General features: G+C 38.1%; 1 long non-coding RNA gene across 3 annotated transcripts in view; it reads right to left on the minus strand.

Moving 5' to 3' along the window:
• Positions 1–20,399, minus strand: part of LOC147157667 (uncharacterized) — a 102,252-nt gene that overhangs the window by 6,582 nt on the left and 75,271 nt on the right. For all 3 annotated transcript variants that reach the window (XR_015091072.1, XR_015091070.1, XR_015091071.1), the window contains exon 4: positions 3,478–3,556. This is a non-coding gene — a long non-coding RNA (uncharacterized LOC147157667). The remainder of the gene's footprint in view (positions 1–3,477; positions 3,557–20,399) is intronic.

Consider the following 20,399-nt stretch of genomic DNA (forward strand, 5'->3'; position numbering starts at 1 on the left):
TTTCCTCTGTCTCTTCATGACTTACTTCCTGACTTTACTTGAACTGATATTTCTCAGGAAGATATACATTGTTGCACATAAATAATAGGCAATAAAATAATAAAATATAAATACACACAACTCCCCCTAGATTTTGGATCTTTTTTTCCCCTCCTTAAATGCATGTTATTCACGGGAAATTACGGAACAACTTGACAAGTTATATAAAGTTTTTTTTTTTTTTTACAATAGAGAGGTTTATATCCCTTTTTCACTGCTTTCACAATTGTTTTTTAAACATTACAACTTGAAGAATTGTGGTATTGGACATTCATACAAGCAGTAATGTATAATGTTATATACATTTGACTTTTTCCTGAAAAAATATCAACGGTTTTATGTGCAGAAAAAGTGACGAAAGATATAAATATGACGGGTTGTCAGTTTTTAAGCTCCTACCCAACCGGATTGATCGCAATATCCCATATACTTATAAACACCACTCTGAGGCATCGCGGTATCATGGAATCTGGTGACTTCGACGTTACGCTGCGACGTATTAACCTGCTTTTGTCTTTACGGCATGTCATTTACAAAATAATTTAAATTCCTATTTCGGATGCGGTTCCTTCCCGGCTCTCGCCGTGAACCTCAGCCAAGCGGGGATCCGGACTAAAGAAGCCAATGATGAATCAAGCTCCACAACAATTGCGAGGGCGACTGTTTGTGTCAAATTACACTGCCCCGATCTGTGTTAGGCTGCGAGGTGATTGTTGCAGCATTTTCTGGTTCAGCAGTGCCACTTTAGGAACACAAGGAATACAAGGCTGAAGCATTCAGGGGCAACCATTAGACTCTTTTCAATCTCTGCTCTCTCTTTTCTGTCACCTCACTCTAAGACCTACCGACCCCCTTTTTTCATCTGACAGCTTTGACAAAGTGCTCTTCTACTGGCTTTTTGGTTACAGTGCGTACCTCATATGCAGCTGCAAAATATAAAGCGCATTGCTAAGTATGAAGCTGTGCTAAACTATAATTGCGCATGGATTTTGTTGTCGTGAAAAAACTTAAGTCCACCACAAGTGACTGTGAAGACAAATTCCTTGTGTTTGTACATACTTGACCAATAAATCTGATTCTGATTTAGTCTTAATTAGTTAACTGTGTACATTTCTGGAGTCTCATAAGATCAAAGCGTGCCACATTTCATGGCGTGGAACGGGTGACTCATAAATTCACTGCATGTTCGCACTGTGATGGATCTTGCATAGAACCTTGGCTCTGACGGAGGGAAGATCAACCAACGCTGCACATCTATCTTGGTTTGTGATTTTTGTTTTGTTTTGTTTTTCTTCACGGGTTGTTGTCATGGCACGAGTGAGATGAAATTTAGTGCTTGTGGGGTTCATATGTGTAGGGAGAGGAATGTGTGGTCACGTTTTTGGATGAAGAAAAAGGGGATAAATTGTGTTAGAAACAGAACTGGAGTAAGGTGACCGGGACTGTCCCGTTTTGAGCCTTGTTTCTCCAGTCCCGGCGGACAGTCGCTGTTTTGAGCCTTGTGTCCCGAGTTCTGGCGGATTTCTCCAAATCTATTGTTTTGTGATACTTTTATGCAGGTTCTGTCCCGGTGTCCCGGTGTCCCGCCCGTCCCCCCCCTCCTCCAATAGCTGCTTAACAGAGGAAAAAAATAAATAAAAATGTAATAATGTTGAGTGCATTGGCTTGTTTTGTGCAGTTGAACTGTCAACCAAGATAACATTTAGCATTAGCTTAAGTACTAACTCCAGATGGACAAGCGGTTGTATTGTCTGTTTGATTTTCAGTAAAATTGTAGTGTCCGAGTTTTAAATTTTGATAATCTGGTAACCCGAAATATACCAAATAGTAACTCTAAGTCAACAACAACCAGAGGATACATTTACACACAAAAACAATAATTTGACGATACCTTGGTTCCACAAATAAAAATATTGTTTTTAACTTGTGAGTAAGAGCAAACAAGACGGTCCCTCTTTTTTGCCAACTATAAAAGTGACAGCGTAAAAGGCACGTCACAGCTGGGCCAATATTTGTCTTTCATCCAAACGGCATCCAAACGTAATCATCACCTTATTATTTCGTATTTGAATGTCAGTGATGCAACACGCACACAGTACACATAGATATTTATGAGCTCGCTCGTTTTCTGTCACACACACATTTACACCGCAGGCATGGACTCACAAAAGTGTACACACAGAGCTAATCACTCCCACAGACATGTGCACAAGTGGCTGCAGGATAGCACTACAAAGCAAATTGGCATCAGTGAGGATAATCAATCAATAATCCGGCATCCTCTCATTTCTCTCATATTTTCCTCTGCGTTTGCCCTCAAGTGTTTTAAATTTTTTGACAGTGTGACATCAAATGCATACATGAATGTCAATGAGGCACAGCTCAGTCCCGCTAATGTCACACACATCACTATAGCCACAAAAAATATTAGTCAGAGCTGGCATGGAACATGAGTCAGAAATAATATCCCTCCAAAGCAGAAGTTTGCGTGTTTATTATACAGACACTAACTTTTTGTAAAACTTAGTTAAAAATGGGCGGTGGCTTTTTTGTACACACATACAGATAAATACATATATGCATACACTGTTTATATATTAGAGCTGTCGGCCGATAATTTTTTTTAATCTAGCGATTAATCACATTATATCTATTCTAAATGTAGAATAAAATATTTGTTTTAAGTTTTTCCATACTCGTTAGTTAACATAAAATTAGACAAATATAGTTATGAAATACACAAGTGGTTGTAACTTTTAGTTTGTGTTTAGGTCATGTTCTGCTACTAGGTGGCATTGTTGTTTCATGTTGGATGTTGGTGAAAGGAACAGTACATTTTATTTTCAAATTCAGAGCAATTTGTATTTGGAACATGAAGCAACTCGTAGACTGCAGGCCATTTTGTTTATTTTAAATTACAACTAGTCACCAGTGCCCGCAAATACATATATTTTGATCACATTAATTACTGGTAAATTGTGTTATAGTGACTCCTTTGCACAACATTGTATGCAAAACAAAGCATAAACAACAATATGTTTACATCAATTGCATTTAAAATGAATAAGGGGTAGGACTAGATACGTTTTTAACTTCCTCCTACCGCTTTTAAACATATAAACTCTTTTCTTTCTTCTTATACTTGTTTTTTCTTTTTTACTTCAATTTATATTTTAAACTTGTAATGTGTTTTCTTTATGTTTATATGTTCAATAAAACCATAAAACCATAAACCATAACATTTTAATGCCACTGGACTTTGTATTTAATGCTTTTTAATGGGCGCCATTTTAGCAATTTTTAGCATTTTTAATGTCTTTTAAAGGTTTTTAATGACCCACAGAAACCTTGTAAAGTCAGTGAAAGGCCAATTGAAAAGCTGTTCTCGATTTAGAAACGTTTAGGGAGGGATGGTCGTGTAAGAAGTGGAAAGCTTACCTTGCTAGTCCTGTGGCTGTTTGTTGGGGCAGCGCCAGCCTCCAGGAAGCAACGACAAGATAAGTTCATTCATCCAGGTCTGTGGGAGAAGCAGAGTTGAGATCACACTGTGAAAAGTCACTCTTGTAAAACATTCAATAGTGTACTGGAAAGGAAATTTGTCCCGGAACACGGCCTCGCCCAAGGATAGACCTGCTACATCGAATTACACTACTCCTCCCTGCACATCGCCTCAATAACAACATTGGTTGCAGTTGAGCACCCATGTACTCACACATTTAATTTTTTTTCCATTTGTTATTTTTTTTTCTCCATATTTTGGATTTTCCCCTGTGTTTTTCCCCAGGGATTTGTTTCTCCGTTTCCAGTAATTAACTGATTAGAAAAAAAAGAGGAAGATGAGAGTGTGCAGTTGATCAAAAAATGTTGAAGACGTACTCAGAACCTTAAATGTCGAAAGAATTAACACATAACAGGTGCTCTTCAAATTTAGCGGGCACATTTTTTTGATAGAAAGCCTTTTAATTAAGCTATTAATTGTAATTGCTGAAAATTCTAAGATGTGATAAATCTGATTTAAAAATGTAATCATTTGGCAGCTCCAATGTGTGTGTGTGTGTGTATAGATAGATAGATATACTGTCATACCGGATTCAAGTTTGTTTGTTTTTTAAATAGTCTCAACAAATTCAACAAAGAAAAAGACTAATTCAACCTTTGCTGATGGACACGACATGGACGCCTGACAATTTTCACAAAGAAAATACATATTTTAGTTTTTCTAATTGAAATTTTGACTGTTCCAAAATGCGGTTCACTCGTTCACACAATATACTATTAAAATAGTAGTAGTAGAGTAATTGAAGCACAATTTGAGCAGAAAATTAATTGCAGGTGCCAAAGAAAAGAGAGTCTGTCCTCTTTCATATAATGGAACCAGAAATAACTACATATTCATCAGAAGTAAAATGAAAGGATAGGCATTTGGTTGTGTTTAATTGATTGACCATAGGAAAAAAAAATCTATTAAATCCATGAACCCACCATCCATTTTTCACAACTGCTTGTCCTCATTTGCCTATACTGTACGACTTCGGGCTACAAATGGAGTACACCTTGCCAATTATTATTCCCTTCCCTTTCAGCAAAAACATTTGATACATATCTCAACATATTTCCCAAATATGATTTAAATCCTGGCAAATAACAGTTAGAACATGTGTGTAAAATGTGAGATTTTAATTGCTTCATGTTGTCTTCTCTTTTTTAAATTTGTGTTGCCCATTTCATTAAAATGCTGTTCAAAAATTTTAATTGGTCTAATATTTGGATCACACACACGCATGTAAGTGAAGCAGAAAGTTCATTTAGTACATTAGACAACATCTGGATGATGTGCAGCCCTTAGAAAAAAAAAAAAAGCAGACTGTTTGTGCTTGAGTGATGCGCACCCACAACGACATTTCACTGTGCTGCAGTGACGGTGAAATAGTGATTATTCAACAGTGCAGTGTCATTTTTATTTTTTTTTGCCAGCGGACTTCTCTCATACATAATGCATCCAAATCATTGCATTTTTCCTCCCTTCTCCATTCTGGGCTACAATGCATATTTCATCAAGCCAGTGAAATATTAAGCAATCTTATGATTTGATATTCTCTTCCAAAGAGGATTTCAGTTTATATATTTTTCTTCACATCATTTTGGGTCTTTCCTGAGGGACCAAACTTTTGGGTATGTCTCTATTTTCTGTTTGTTTACCACAGTTGTGTTTGATTAGTTAATGCTGGCATAATGATCAATGAGGTGAGCCATCAATGCAAGAGATTACGACGGCTCAGAGGTCATTGATCCAATAGAGGCCTCAGCTCATGCTGGGTTGAGCATTAAACCTAATTTGACTGAAATTAGAAAGCTCAAAATGAGCGGCGGACTTTCCTCCATCTTATTTATGGGGGTGGGGACATTGGGCCAGAACTGCAGATAGTGTGGATCTCACCAGTGCGCATCATTATAAAAAGATGGAAAATTTGAATAAACACTGTGAAATGAATCACTTTATCGTATCGTATCGTATATCGTACTGGTATATAAGCTATTTTGGTAACTATTTGAACAAAATGTCACAATAGGCTTGAGGAGGTTGGCATTGAATGACAGTAGCTGCAAGTTTTTCCCAAAGAGGATCAAAAACAGAACAGAAGTAAACGTAACTAAGTCAAAGAGAAAACGTTTGTCACTTATGTAGTTATTGTCTTCTGCTACAGATTCAATTTTATGTATGCAGCACTGTAAAAACAACACAAAGTACACAAAGTAAAATTTAGACATAAATACAATAAGTTAGTTTTTAGTTTGTTTAGTTAGAACTTAGAAAGGAAATACCATGTTTTCGTAACCCCTTCAAACCCGCATTATACTGCTGGGCTTTTATTTATTTATTTTTTTACTGATTTTGACTCTTTTCCCACATAAGAAATTTTTTGGGGGGTTATCTCATGTTTTTATTTTTTTTATAGTGGACGCCAGTATAGTATGGCTGTAACGTGTTGTAAATTTACATATAGATTACATAACATTACATACATACATTGGATTATATATATAGATGTATTTCTTTTTGACATGAACATCATGCAAATCAAATTGTGGTTGTGATTGGTTAGCTAAGATGCAATCATGAACCACAAGTGTTGACATTATCCAAATTATGCGTTGTTTTTGTTTTAGACATTCAAATATGTCATGTCCACTGCAATCATATGAGTCCGAAGGAGTTTAAGATGAAACCGAGGAGCAGTAAATACAATGAAAACAGCAGGGGCCCCAAAAGTGATCCCTGCGGAACACCATACAAAAGCGGGGCAGAGTGGGACTGAGAGCGACCGTATCAAACACTGCAGCCAGGTGCAAGAGAACAAGTCACACATACTCTCCAGTGTCATTAGTCAGGATCATGTCACAAAAAAAATTGCAACTCATGGTGGAGATCTTGGCACGAGTGGAGGACCCGTGCGTAGTGAGGCGAAGCAGAATGGATCTCAATAATTCAAAAACGTATTAAAAAGAAACAGAAGGCATATGGAAATCATGTTGTTGGATTACTTTAAAATACAATTGATTTTTTTTCTAAGACTTTAGACTAACCTCTTGTGAGAACAAGACACGGTGCTTCAATTAAATGAAGTCCCTTAACACATCTAGAACTATGTGACAATGTGAAAGAGAACATAGCTATGGCACGTCAAATTTGATCTAATTGAGGCCCAAATGATGTCTGTGGTCACCTGGGATCTGTTGCTTCACGCTCAATTAGCACACGTCGACATAATTGTGTCGCAAACAACGAAGTGTGATATTCAACCTGTTTTATTACTCCGTTCGGGTCACGCCTTCATTATCGTCACAGAGTAAACTCGTCACAAACTAGCGGGGACTCAAAAATGTCACATTTTAGTCTGGCTGAAAGGTCTTTTGAGAGCAAATTTGCTTAATGGCATAATGCCCTGTAATTAGCGCGATTTGCAAAGGCACTCTTATGTATCGAGCTCAGAGCCAATTTTTCACTCCATTTTAGTGATTGCATGTTGACAAATAATCATGTGTTAACAGTCTATTATCTAAATGACGCATGCAGCAAATGTCTAATTAGTGAAGTGATTGAGACAAATTGAGGGCTTTATGCAATGGAGGCATAAGGCTGAGGAAGTTTTGACGAGTCAGAATAAACGTGCTTTGAATGAGTTAAAGAACTGTTTGAACAGAATCATACACAATCAACATATGTGAACTTAACCAAATTAACTTTTTGCCACATTTCTAAGATTGAGTACCTCGTAAAATGTACTACCATTCACACTTTTTAAAACTTTGCGGACAACCTGCAAGATTGAGTTCTTGTTGTTGGTGTAGAGGTGGCTCGTGCTGTATTACGGGCTGTACGGCTAGAAATAGCCTCTTAAAACTTGGCATTTAATTATGTTCATCGGTGACATTTTGAAGCACAAAGGGACTGTCAGACTCGCCTAATCTGCATTTCTCTCTTGCAAAACAAATTATTTTCCACATGTACTGAAAGTAAGTGCACTATTTGGAGTGTGAATGGCAGCTTACACGCTCATAGCTTGGACTTGCACATGGTTTCTAATTCATGCCCTTTAGGCAGGTCATTGAAATCATTTCACATGCCATAGCTGCCCTTTCAATAAAACAAAAAAAAAATATCATCAATTGTAAATTACAACAAGCCGTGATTAGTTACAGTCAGATGAAATGCATGAGGGGAAAAAAGTGAAATAAAGTGGTAAAAACAAAAACAATCTGAATGTTTTTGGCTTTGCTGATTGAACACTACAGACTTGGGCCAACGAGTGGAACCAAAAATTTGAATTAAACATGGTGAAGCTGCATTTAGCTGTTATGCTGCACACAAACGGAATAAGCTGCCAACAGAAGTGAAGTCAGTCCCAAGTGTAAATGCTTTTAAATCCAGGTTAAAAACGTAGCTTTTATCACATACCTTTAAGGTCTTTTAAACATTTTTTTTAGTTTGAGAGTGAACAAAGTGCTGCCTTTGCTTCCTCTCAAACTAAAACCTTCTTAGGTACAGTGACCTTAGGCACAATATGATACAGTGGCACAAAGTATAAGCACCTCCAGCTTTTTTCATCATACTAAAGGAAATATTTCAACATTTTAAAATGTGCTTAATCTCGTTGGATAAAAAAAAAAACATCATTACTAATTGAAGGGTAAATATGCTGTGATGATGACATTTCCGAATGAACAATACTGAGCTCTTTATAAAAAAGAGAAAAAAAAAATGAAGGGTAAATATGCTGAGGATTTTCCTCAGGCTTTGCACACTGACGGGCGACTGGCACTTCGGGGGTTGACGATTTGGATTTGTCATGCTATTTGAAATTAAATCAATAATTAAAACTTTAACTGTGATTAATGTAAACAGAATTGCAGATGACTGATTCGACAACAAAATATTTAAAGTGGCTTGCTTCAGAATATGAAAATGATACAGTAGGTCGACAAGTGGAGACCGCAGATACAATATTGTGTTGCAAGAAATGTGTTTTCTGCATATATTATATATCATTGATACAAACAAAGCTTAAATTAAAGTACCCAGTGTTTAAATTTGATCAATGGGAACAAAAAATCTCAAGTGAAGTCACCTGGAAGGTTAGTTTATTGGCCTTTATATAACTTTAAGAAAATACTTTTAATGCTTAAATAATTTTCTGACTAAATTCTCTTGAGAACCAGACGGGGTTTCGTAATGCAAGTCAACCGGATCTGTCATCACTGTGACTTAACTGTCAGGTGCACAGCTTTGCCTCGGGACATCAGAAGAGTGTGTTGTTTTGGGATATGTATTGCTGTCGGGAGGTTTAATGGCAGCAAATGCTACAAAGACATTTTTATATATATATATATATATATATATATATATATATATATATCTCAGAGAAGCAGATGGGAAACGTTTCCTCATTTAGTTTATTCCTCATTTCATGGCAATTCATCTCAAACTACGGACCAATAAAAATACATTTTCAAAATGACACTGATCCAATTGTGGAACACCGTGATCGTAAAAAAGCAACAACTCATTTCCTCTTGCAAATGACCGGCATGAGATCGATGTGATGAATATTATATTTCTGAACACTTTCACGATAGTAGAATGTGATTTGGAGCGACCATAATAACATTCCGATGCATTTGCTTTAATAAAATAATTTAAAAAAATTTACAGCCTGTGATTTTTTTATTAGGTTTATGAAAAAAAACAAGGCAGATATGCTAAAATATGTATAGTATAATAATCTAACCTCCTGCAAAGAAGCCTATTTCAATCAATAACCACCAGTTGTGCTGTTGCACAATCTGACTCGTTCTTCTTATAGACGGGACAGGTCACACATCACATTAATGAAACATGCGGACAGGAATGGATTGTTCATCACCTCACCAATGATGGGACAATTATCTCATGGCAAACAATGCTCTGCCATTGTCTGCCACGATCGAAGCGATCGATACTGCTCGGCGATGAGGGGGAAGGTAGTGGGCCGAGGGGAGTCGGGACTATCAGAATGGAGGCAGAAGAACATCAACAAGGCCAGTATGATCATTAACATATCGGTGATCACTCTCCGGGGATGGCAAGACCCTTTGGTGGTCAATCAACCAGCCCTTCTATAAAGAGATCATGCTGTTTGTCACCATGACAACACGCCTTCTCGCACTGACCTGAGCATCTGACAGTTCCTGGCTCATCGTTGGGGAAAGTCCAGTCGACATGATAGGGAATTAGAATTGAAACAGACTCCAGGACTAGAACTTTTCAGAGACACCCTGGGCCCTATTTGTCACTGCCGAATATGTTTAGAATCGATTGATCTATCGATTATTCAATCGATTAATCGACTAATCAGATTCATTTTCATTTTGCATTAAATTGTGTTACAAAAGTATTTTTTCACTGATTACTGTTTATTAACCAGTGTTTATTTCGTACTTTGTATTCGTTTAGTGATAAAAAAAAAAAAGAAAAAGGGATTGACGGTGTACTATGATACCGGTTCGGTGAGACAGTCCTCCAATAAATACGACCACATCGGTCTAACCCCAAATGGCGAAAAAATAACTGACTGGCTGGAGACAATGCGAGAGATCGATGCATGCAAAGTACGTTTGTAAGTACAAGGAGTACTCGAGTTATGGATGAGTTCCGTTGCTACGCTGGCGATGTAACCCGAATTTCGACTTAGTTATTTATAACTTAGTTACCAATATCTCGTGTTTCCGCACGGAAAATTCATTGCTGACGGATGGCAAAGCGGAGATAATGGAAACCTAAACACGGAAATGTGACGCGCCTGATGGCGAGCCGACCTGCGCCGATGGACGGCCGTTGTTGGAAGAAACAACAACACAACTTTAAATAACTTTAAAACGGCGCGATTACAGTGGGAAATTAACAAAAGAAGAAGAGGCACAGGTGCCGTAAAGTCGAAACGACATAGGTCGCGTAACTTGAGGACTTCCTGTAACTGCAGGAAGATCTCTAGTTGCGGATAATATGAAGTTGGCACTTCTGCCTGTAAACCGGAATTGCCCCGGCACAAAAATAAAGATGTGTTGTTTTTTTAGGTTACGTGCAGCACTTGATAAAAACAAAAGCTGTTTTTGAGTTACCTGATTCTCCAACAACATCCAACATTGATTTCCAGGAATATAATTGATTTTCTTTTTTAAGCTTAAGAAACTCGTGCAAATGCGTTCCATGGTTGCAGTGTGACACCCACACACAAATACTCAATATGCATGCAGGCCGCCTAACCGTATGCTACTGTACATCTAGTGTGTATACAGAAAGACGCCGTTCGAGCATAGATGGTACTGAGATGAATCGAGGGGAATAAAGCGAGGGAGTTGAAAGCCTGTGGTACAAAGTCGATGGAGGCTAAGAGAAAAGCAGTGGCAAGAATCATCTTCTCCCACCACAGCGTCTTCTCTGGAGATGTTGAGCTACTATAGCTGCAAAGCCAATTAATATATAGTGAGAGATATTTAATGAAGATGGGGGTAATGTTTCTCTTTGTTAGGCAGTAAAGCGGTTTGAGTGGGGAACAGTATACGCTAACAAGTCATGTAGCCCTTTATCTTGATATATTGGCCCAGATTGGGATACAGTACTGTATATGACTCATTTAAGACGATATAGTTCCCTTCCTTTATCGTTGTTTGCAGTTTGAGTTTTTAAATAGATATATTGCTCCATGATTGTGCTCTATCTTCGGTGATAGGAACAAAAAATCCTGATTGTGTAAAGCCTAATATATATTATGTGTATAATGTGGTTCACCTTTTGCAGCCTTACCGTTTCAGGAAAACGTGAGAAAATGTTAATGCCTGTCTCGGAAAACAGTTTATACAATAAATAATAAATAAAATAAAGCTGACAACTGCGCGGATTTCACAAATTAATTTTTTTGTATTTTTGGGAACGGAACCCCAGTGATAAACGATGGAACACTGTATATCACAGTGGTTTGTCAGCTTTCACCTGATATTGATAACAGACTAAATCTGAACTCAGCACTTTCATTTGCTTCCTCGAAGTTGTCATGATGAGCCATGAGGAGATGTCATTGTAATGAGCGGGCCTCATTATGAACCAGATCAGTCAGTTCCCGTAGGGATTCAGCATGAAGAGCACTCCTTCAGGTAATTAATCCAAGATGGTGTTTTGTAAATGATGCCATTTCCATCTGTCAGCGTGTTACTAAAGAGGTCTGCATTTTTTCATTAATGTAATAAAAGGTCATGCCATAGCAGCAAAGGCAACAAGTTGCAAATGTATTCGAGTGCACTTCATTTGTTTTTAAGGGTGGTTTACAGCACACGATGACTACATTTACATGCACTCAATATTGGGGTTAAGGTCAGAATTCTGGTTTGTGATACAATTGAGGTAAAATGTTTACATGCGTGACTGGTTACTCTCGTTTACATGGTCATTTGTGCTCGATCGGAATATCCTGTTCGGACCGCGATGTGCGGTCAATGCAATTCTATAAATAATGTAATTTCCGCTTTTAACTTATTTCATCCAATTAAAGACATTATACTAAATAAAGCAGTCGTTTCCTTCTCACTCCAGAAGTGTGCTTCTTTGTTGCGAGCGTCATGTTTGTTTACACCGGTGTTCTTTTTTTTTTTTTTTTTCCTTCTTTTTTTTTTAAAGAGCTCAGTATTGTTCTTTATCTTTTTTTTTTTTATATTTTTATTTTTTATTTATATATTTTTATATATATTTATTTCTTTATTTATTTTTTTGTATGTGGGTGAGTATGTGTATGTGCGTGCGTGCGTGCGTGCGTGCGTGCGTGCGTGCGTGCGTGTATTTGTTAGCTCACCAAAAACCTATTAGAAAAAATCCCATACCGTTCACCTAAACCGAACACCGCTGTCAGGAGACCCGAGGGGACCAAAGAAAACCAAGGAAGGTGAAATCCAGCACCGACCGGGCCACCCACCAGAATTCTTCCCCAACCCAAAAAACATCTAAATTCCAACAAATCCAAAAAATACAAATAAAAAATCAGGGAGACCTCAAGGGACCGAAGGAGAGACTGAGGGAAGGAAGGAAGGACAGACGACCGGTGTTCTGTCATATCAGCATACCCGTATAGCTGCCTCTATGCAAACTGAACTCTAACCGTAGCCTCACCCTAAACTCAACCTAACAACCAACCCGTTCTTACAGCGCATGACCCTACAGCGCATGCACAGAAGTGCAAAGTATGCCGAGTAAGAACATATATGGGTTATTGCGCGTGTTTGCATGGCCTTACAAAACCCAAATATTTCCAATATTTGGGATTTAAAAAAGGGTTATTGACTGCATGTAAACGTAGTCAGTAAATGCAACGTATATTGCTATATAGAATCTCTTTAAGCGCAAACCCCCTCAACAGTTGCTGAACTCGGGTCACATCACTGCAACCTCAGCGTATAGCTTGGTGTCCTCCATATATAAGCCTTGAGGAGCATGGAGGGACGTGGCTCAAGTGTTTAGTGTGCCGCTCACATTCACAACGGTTGACAGAGTGACCAAAGAGGGCTACCACCCCCCGAGGGCCACTATGCACCTCTTAAGTGGATCGCTCTGCGTTGTCACAACGTTTTCATGAAGCTCAGTGGGATGGGGCTCGGCAGTCCTTTCATCACCAGCAGACCTAAATGAGCTTTGTCAGCGCACTAATGCAACGCTGGTGGGCTCTGCGACTTCCAGTGAGCGCACGTCTGCTTTTGTGCAAGTGTGCGTGTCCTAAAGCTCCCCGAATAAGTCGGAGAAAAATGTTGCGAAACGCTCACCTCCGTGCATTACACGCCATCGTTAACATCCGTCTCCATCTGCTGTTTGTTTGAAATGCGGCGTGCAGCCTGCTGAAATCTGGTCACGGGCAGAATTTGGCGCAGCAGGTCAGCAGCATTAATTGCTGCCGGTCACTGGTTAAATGTTCCCCATGTTCCTCGGTTGTGGAGAACTCGGACATTATACTAATGACGGGAAAGGAAAAAAGCCGTAGGGGGGAGGCAATGAAATCAGGAGAGAAAAATAGAAGCGACACGGCATTGAGGAGATTAAAGTGAGGGCGTAGAGGTTGATGGCGCATCAGAGAGAGAATGGAAAGATGGCAACACCGTGACAATGGAGCTTTATTAGCTGCCAACATCCTTTCAAAGCATGCCGTTAATAAATATTAGCATTCAGGGTGGAACAAAATACGCTTTGATTTGGTGATGAGCCTTATATATTATTTTAAGGTTATGGTCCACCAATGTATTAAATCTTGAAGATTTTAAGTGTATAAATGTTGTTAGTTGCTATTAAATTCAACAAACAGGGGGGTTTTTTTTCAGATAACTTGTGACCCATTGATGTGCAACATCTCTTATACATTATTATATAGTTTATGCAATAATATTTCATGATCTATTAAACGTTCATTGAAATGCATGTAAGGTGAGAAAAAAATATATATTGCACAATACCCTCTACTGAGCCGTACCATATTGAATCGAATGTATCTTTGGAACAAGTCATTTTTGTTAAAGTTCAGGTAAAATCGGACAAAACGTTTTTTAGAATCGATTAATCTATCGGTTATTCAATCGATTAATCGAGTAATCTGATTCATTTTCATTTTGCATTAAAGTGTATTACAAAAACATTTTTCCCCTGATTACAGTTTGTTAGCCAGTGATTGGTGTTTATTACGTACTTTGTATTTGTATAGTGATTTAAAAAAAAAAAAAAAAAAGAGGGGGGATTGATCTACTATGTTACCGGTTCGGTCATTGTTTTACAAAGTAAAAACAGATGTTTGAAAAAGTCTTATTTTGATTAAACACATTGGATAATCAGTCTTCTTTCATCAAGGACTACAGAAATCAGTGAACAATTAGTGTTAATATGCTGAAATCAGAGTATTTGGACAATTTTACATTAAAAAAAAAAGGCTTCAACCAATTACTTGATTATTAAAACAGTTGTTTACTAATTTGATTATCAATTACTTGTCGATTAATCGATTAATTTTGACAGCTCTGTCTCAATTTAATATGTCCTTGATTACTTTTCTCTTCTTCAATCTTGTATTGAGACCATTTTTCCACTGCACATGAACCACTAATAGCTGATCATGAGAACAAAAACAACCCTGCGCTGTGATAATTTATACATGAACTGTTAAAGTGATTAAGACGTGCAGAAAATAGCAGTAATGGATGCACCGTGTTGACAGTAAAACTGATGAAAAGTGATTTAAGAAGGCAACTGAAATTGTGCGTGAAAGCTAATTTGCTATTCCAGGCATACACACCAAGATACAATGAAAGGATGTTGCAGTGATTGACATGTAATCAATACATTTCACTGGATCTTATTCCAATGGTTTGCAGCTATGTTTTTTTTTCTTTCTTTCAGGATTATTATGCAAACAGGATAGTCCTCAAACACATTGTAAAGTTTATCTGTGTTTATTAGTATCACAGCACATTTCATGTTTTATCGGCTTTGCAAAACTCAATAGGACAATAACAGTTAATTTCCTCTTGTCAATAACATTCCCAAAAAGTCAGACAGCTAAAGCGCAATCTTATTCCACTCTCTCGTACCTTCATTATTTGTTGTGCTTGAGCATCATAAATCTTCTATCTCGAGGTGACGCAAGCCAGTATATCACAGAGAGACTCGCAAGCCATTTCCACACAATTGCAAGTCATTTTTGGGGAAACATTTCCTCCCCTATATTTAGTACTTTCATTTGTACGTCCTTTCACATCCCTTAACACACCACAAAAAACAACATTTTTGTAGAAAATGATGAGTTTAGGTGTAGTTGCCTCAAAAAAATGGGCATGCATAAGAAAATAATGTTATATATATATATATATATATACATTCATTTTATGCCCCTGCATGTGCATACTTATTTTGTTTTAGGCTACACACACCTGCCAGTCCCAAGGTGATGCACATGGCTATGCACATTATGTAAATGACGTGTTTGTGTGGCAAGATTACAAAAGGATAGCAATTATTGCTGCAATGCCACTCAAATAAACCCCTGCAAGCAAAGGGTGACGAGGTGGCATTGCGATAACCAGTCGTCGTGACATTCACTGTGTCAGTTTGACTTAAGAAAAAAACTGTGCTTCTCGGCCTGACGCACGTACACACAGCTGTTGGGTATAATTTTAGTTTAGCAGACAACAGAAGCGGGCGCCAACTACTGTCTTAATGCGTCCTGACACCAACGAGCGGTTTTGACACAACGCCTTTGTCTTCACATTGTGCTTGTGTTTGCTCCCACACTTCAGCCAAAGGTTTTTTTATGTGTCTCGGTCTTTTGTGCAGAATTAAAAAGGCAGGTGTAATAACCTCATCTCTTTTTGGGATATCCATTAGGCATCCCATATGTGGCTTTTTTTTTGCTACAGTTAAATACATAAATAAAGTTAAATAATGACTGAGATCATTATTAGAAATACCTGATTGTAATGTACGTATTAGGGCAACATATAAATATATTTTTTCCAGAGGGGGTGGTGGGGGAGGGTTTTCCAAGAAAATAACGTGCACATTTGCGAGGAAAAAAACTCAGAAACGTACGATAAATACACGTATCATACTACTCAGATGTACTTTTCAGTCAGGTTTTCAAATAAGGAGATAGTAATTGCTTTAGCAGAGATTAACCATATCATGTTAAGCATTTGCACTTTGAAGCGTTGGGTACAGCCGGCGACAAAGACGCCTCGCTTTGCGAAGGTCCACACCCTGAGGATCAAGCATTTAAGTTAATTTGTTATAAATAAATATTTACTTGTACATTTATGTTTCCAGAATTATTTACACAGTCAAACATTTTGGTATGTTTTTGTACAAGTTCGTCGAATCTGCCGCTCTCTGTCATTCACTTGCATTTACCTAATGCATGCTAGCTTCTGATTGGTTAGGGGTGTTGTTGCTCTAGCTGCCGTGTATGACGATTAAAGTTTAAATTAGGAATGAATCCGTATCCGTCCTGCCTTTGAATTTTTTGATTAATCACCAACGAGCTACACTACGTGTATTTGTCGTAAGTTTCTGAGTTTTTTCTCTCGCAAATTTGCCATTTTACAAAGTGGCAAATTTACGATTTTTTTCCTCGGAATATCACCCCCCCCCCCCCCCCCCCCTTGGGAAAAAAATATTTATACGTGGCCCTAATACGCCGTTGTACTAATAAGATCCAAGAAATGTTTGTTTTTCAATCTCTCTTTACAAAGATAATGAAGTGCATCCTTTGAGGTGGTGTCATCCTGACAATTCCGGATGCTGAAGCGAAAAAAACTTCTGGACAAAGCTTTCTTTGATTAGTCCAATTGTATTTTGGTAACAAGCTTGTGTCTAAGAACATTTCAAAGTGGCGCACACTCCCAAACCTCTTCTGCTTGGATCCTTTATTGAGCTGGAGAATGAATAGCTAATGTTACTTCTTCATGAATATGCAAACATATCCGCTTATACCCCAGAACCTCCGCCCATCAATATTCTTTTTGTTATTTCCATGAACCAGAAATTTGGTTGTCTACAATATACATCAGCAGGTCACTAAAATCTGCCTTATATATTTACCAGTGTTGATATAGAGAAACTCCTTTCTGAACTTCCAAGAAACTTAATAAAATGTCAAATCTGTATAAATTATAAGACATCAATCCATTCAATCCATTATCTAAACTGCTTATCCTCACGAGGGTACTACAATAAAAATTCTTGTCAAAAATGTCCTTGTGGTCTGCAATGGTGTGCCACTGTTGTCCTTGTAAATAAATAAATACATAAATAAATAAAGCTTTTACTATGACTTTTAAATTGACATACTGTAAAGGTATCCTTTAGCTAACAGCATTATCACAGACATTAGTAAAGACACATGCGTCTTAGGGCACCAGTGGAGTAATTACGGACGTTTAAATGACTGCAGGCACAGCAAACAGTTCACGGGCAGATGTGGATTACTGACTGATTGAAAGCGTATCCAGATGCTTCATCTTTAACTGTGTGTGGACGATTAAAATGATACTTAGTGACACCGTGAACAAATATTCATTGAGATCTGAAACAATTTACAACATGAATATTTGAGTAATTGTGCAAACCATTTTTAGACCCTCATTGGCATTGGGTGTAGTATAAGCCAGAACTGTTTTGTACTCTTTTGTGATGGAAGCTTTTTAAGAACTTGTCGAAACTTCGACCAATGAGTCCTACAGTCTATTTGAGGGTCACCGTGGACCACTTGTGGACCAAAGTATGAATTTTGCTGAGCAATAGTTTGCTTTCAGATGACTACTGCGGTGCTCTTTGACTTCTCAAGAATGTTGCCACTGTACAGACCAATTCCACGTTAAAAAATACTTTTTGAGTTAGACATGGTCTCATCTTTTTGTATCACAAAAATCTGATATTTGAACAGGGGAGTGTGGAAGTTTTATATCCACTGTATCTGCAGTGGCCAGACGTCCAAGATTAAACGGTACAGTCTTTTCCAGCAAGATTTCACCAGCCCCATTGTTTTGTCGCACCTTTATGCAGGTCCCGTCCCAGCATCCCCGCTATTATATATTTTTTTGATCAGTCAGCAAGCCAATAATTTGAGCCACGTGTATGTGCAACAAAGATAGCATTTAGCATTAGCTAAAGCAATAACACAATCACAGGTCACCAGATTGACGAGCAATTAAATATGTTATTAATAGTGCCTGGTGGGAATTAATCGTAATTAGATTTTTAGCATAACTGTAGTGTCCCTGGGTCTTAATTTTGAAAATCTGGTCACCCTAACTGTATCTAATAAAACGTATTTTTCCTTTATGGGATCACTGTTTTGTACCAGTATTCAGGAGATAAAGAAGAACAAGAAGAGGATGAGGGCACAAAGTTCAGGAGCGATTTCGATCGTTGTGCAGAGCTCCCAGAGAGGACGAGACCTCTCCTTGACCTCTTCGTGCGCCTCACAGTTCACTAGATTAACTGGAGCACAACAGAGGCCGGCGCTATCGCCATCTCGCAGCCACCTTAGCTTCCACAGGCTGCGCGAGGCGATGCTACCTCACACAAATCCTGCACATGCAGAAACCTCTCTGTTACTCAAAGCCTCTGATATGACCTCCTCGTACACACTAACGGCAGCCACATCAATCCGCACACAGTTGGTCGCTTGCTCCAGTTCTTGCGCCTCAAGGTTCATTAGTGACACTGAAGTTACTTCAATAGGAGATGCACTTTAAGACCATCACGGCCACACAATTCTATACACGCTTTGATGATCCTATACGTGCATAGCAACAGTATACACAGTATATTCATGTCCATTCTGCGCGTATATGCCTTTGATTTCACTTACATCAAGACAGCGTTTGTTTTGCTTTCATCATAGCGTCCACGTGACCGCAAGCTCGCCGCAAGACTCCAAACTACACATTAGCCAGCAGGACCCCATAATGTAAAAATTGATGTCGGGATCAACAATTCAGCACCTAATTACTTCAAGGTTGATTAAATGCAAAGCTTTGAAGTTTAGTAACAGCATCAAAAGACTCTTTTTTTTTTTCTCCTCGCCGTTTCTCTCACCTCAGGATTTCAAAGCTTCCCAAGGCTGATGAGTAATGGAACAAAAAGGGAGGTTGTGCAAATGAGCCAAGACTGTATGGTTACATGATTTCAATGCTGTGGGGGATCATATGGAAGATTCGGCATTCATTTATGGCAGGCTGTGCACGACTTGTCAGGCTGAACGTACAAAATATTTCATGTTAGAACTCGGTGGTGGCATAGCATTCATAGACAGTATATACAGTTTAGGGAAGTGCAGTGACAGTTGCCATGTCAACTGCCCGTGGCTTATAAGCCTCCTGTGTGGAGCTTTGAGTTTGACATCTTGGGAAATTAGACAAATCACACCATCTGACGAGAGGTCTGTACAGATGCAATATCCAGTCCCGTGTACGGAAAATGCCCCAAAATAATTGTACTTCTCTGACCTCTACAAGATTGTGGCAGTTTATTTATGTATTTATTAACATTTACACCTATGTCAAATGTATTGAGTCTTCAAGGAATCTAAAAATGAAGACAGTGATGCCATTTCTGGCCCATAGGAAGATCTTAGGCACCGTTACCAACACACCGAATTTGAATGCAATGCAAAAAAAACAAAAAAAAAATAATAAAATGAATTATATAAAAACAACCACTTGTGGTGACAGCTAGGAATTTCTGCATGACTGTGCCAAATAATGGCCTAATAAAAACTGCTCTGACAGGTTTCTACAACTTAATCAACCAATCACTTTAGAAAAAAAAAAATTAAATTACAATAGAACAAAGACAAGAAGAGAAATCAACAACAACAAACAAACAAACGAACAAAAGCAGGTGGATTGTCATGTTCAAAAATTTGCACACAGAGGGAAAAAATGCAAATGTAAATATAAATATAATAAACGGTCAGCGGCAGAGCTTATAACACGAGTGACTAGTTAATCAAATAGTTGGTGTTTGGGTTTTTCATTGATTTTTCTTACTAATTCAAGTCTAGAGACAAAAAGTAAAATAACGAGAGTAAAATGACTGGAATGGCATCAATAAGTGTTTTTGTATTCTTGCTCCTTACTGCCATCATATATGGAGTTGCACTGTGACATTGACGTGTGAAGTATATAGACTGTCACCTTTATTTATGCTTCTTTGGCATCTATCAACTCTAAACTTGGAGAAGCATCTTCCCACAATGCATAAGTGCAAGATGAATGAGCCCATATTGCAATTGCAACTTCTA

This window comes from Leptonotus elevatus, chromosome 19 (assembly GCF_054856555.1).
Source record: "Leptonotus elevatus isolate MCC_2025b chromosome 19, RoL_Lele_1.0, whole genome shotgun sequence".
In the NCBI taxonomy this organism is placed as follows: Eukaryota; Metazoa; Chordata; class Actinopteri; order Syngnathiformes; family Syngnathidae; genus Leptonotus; species Leptonotus elevatus.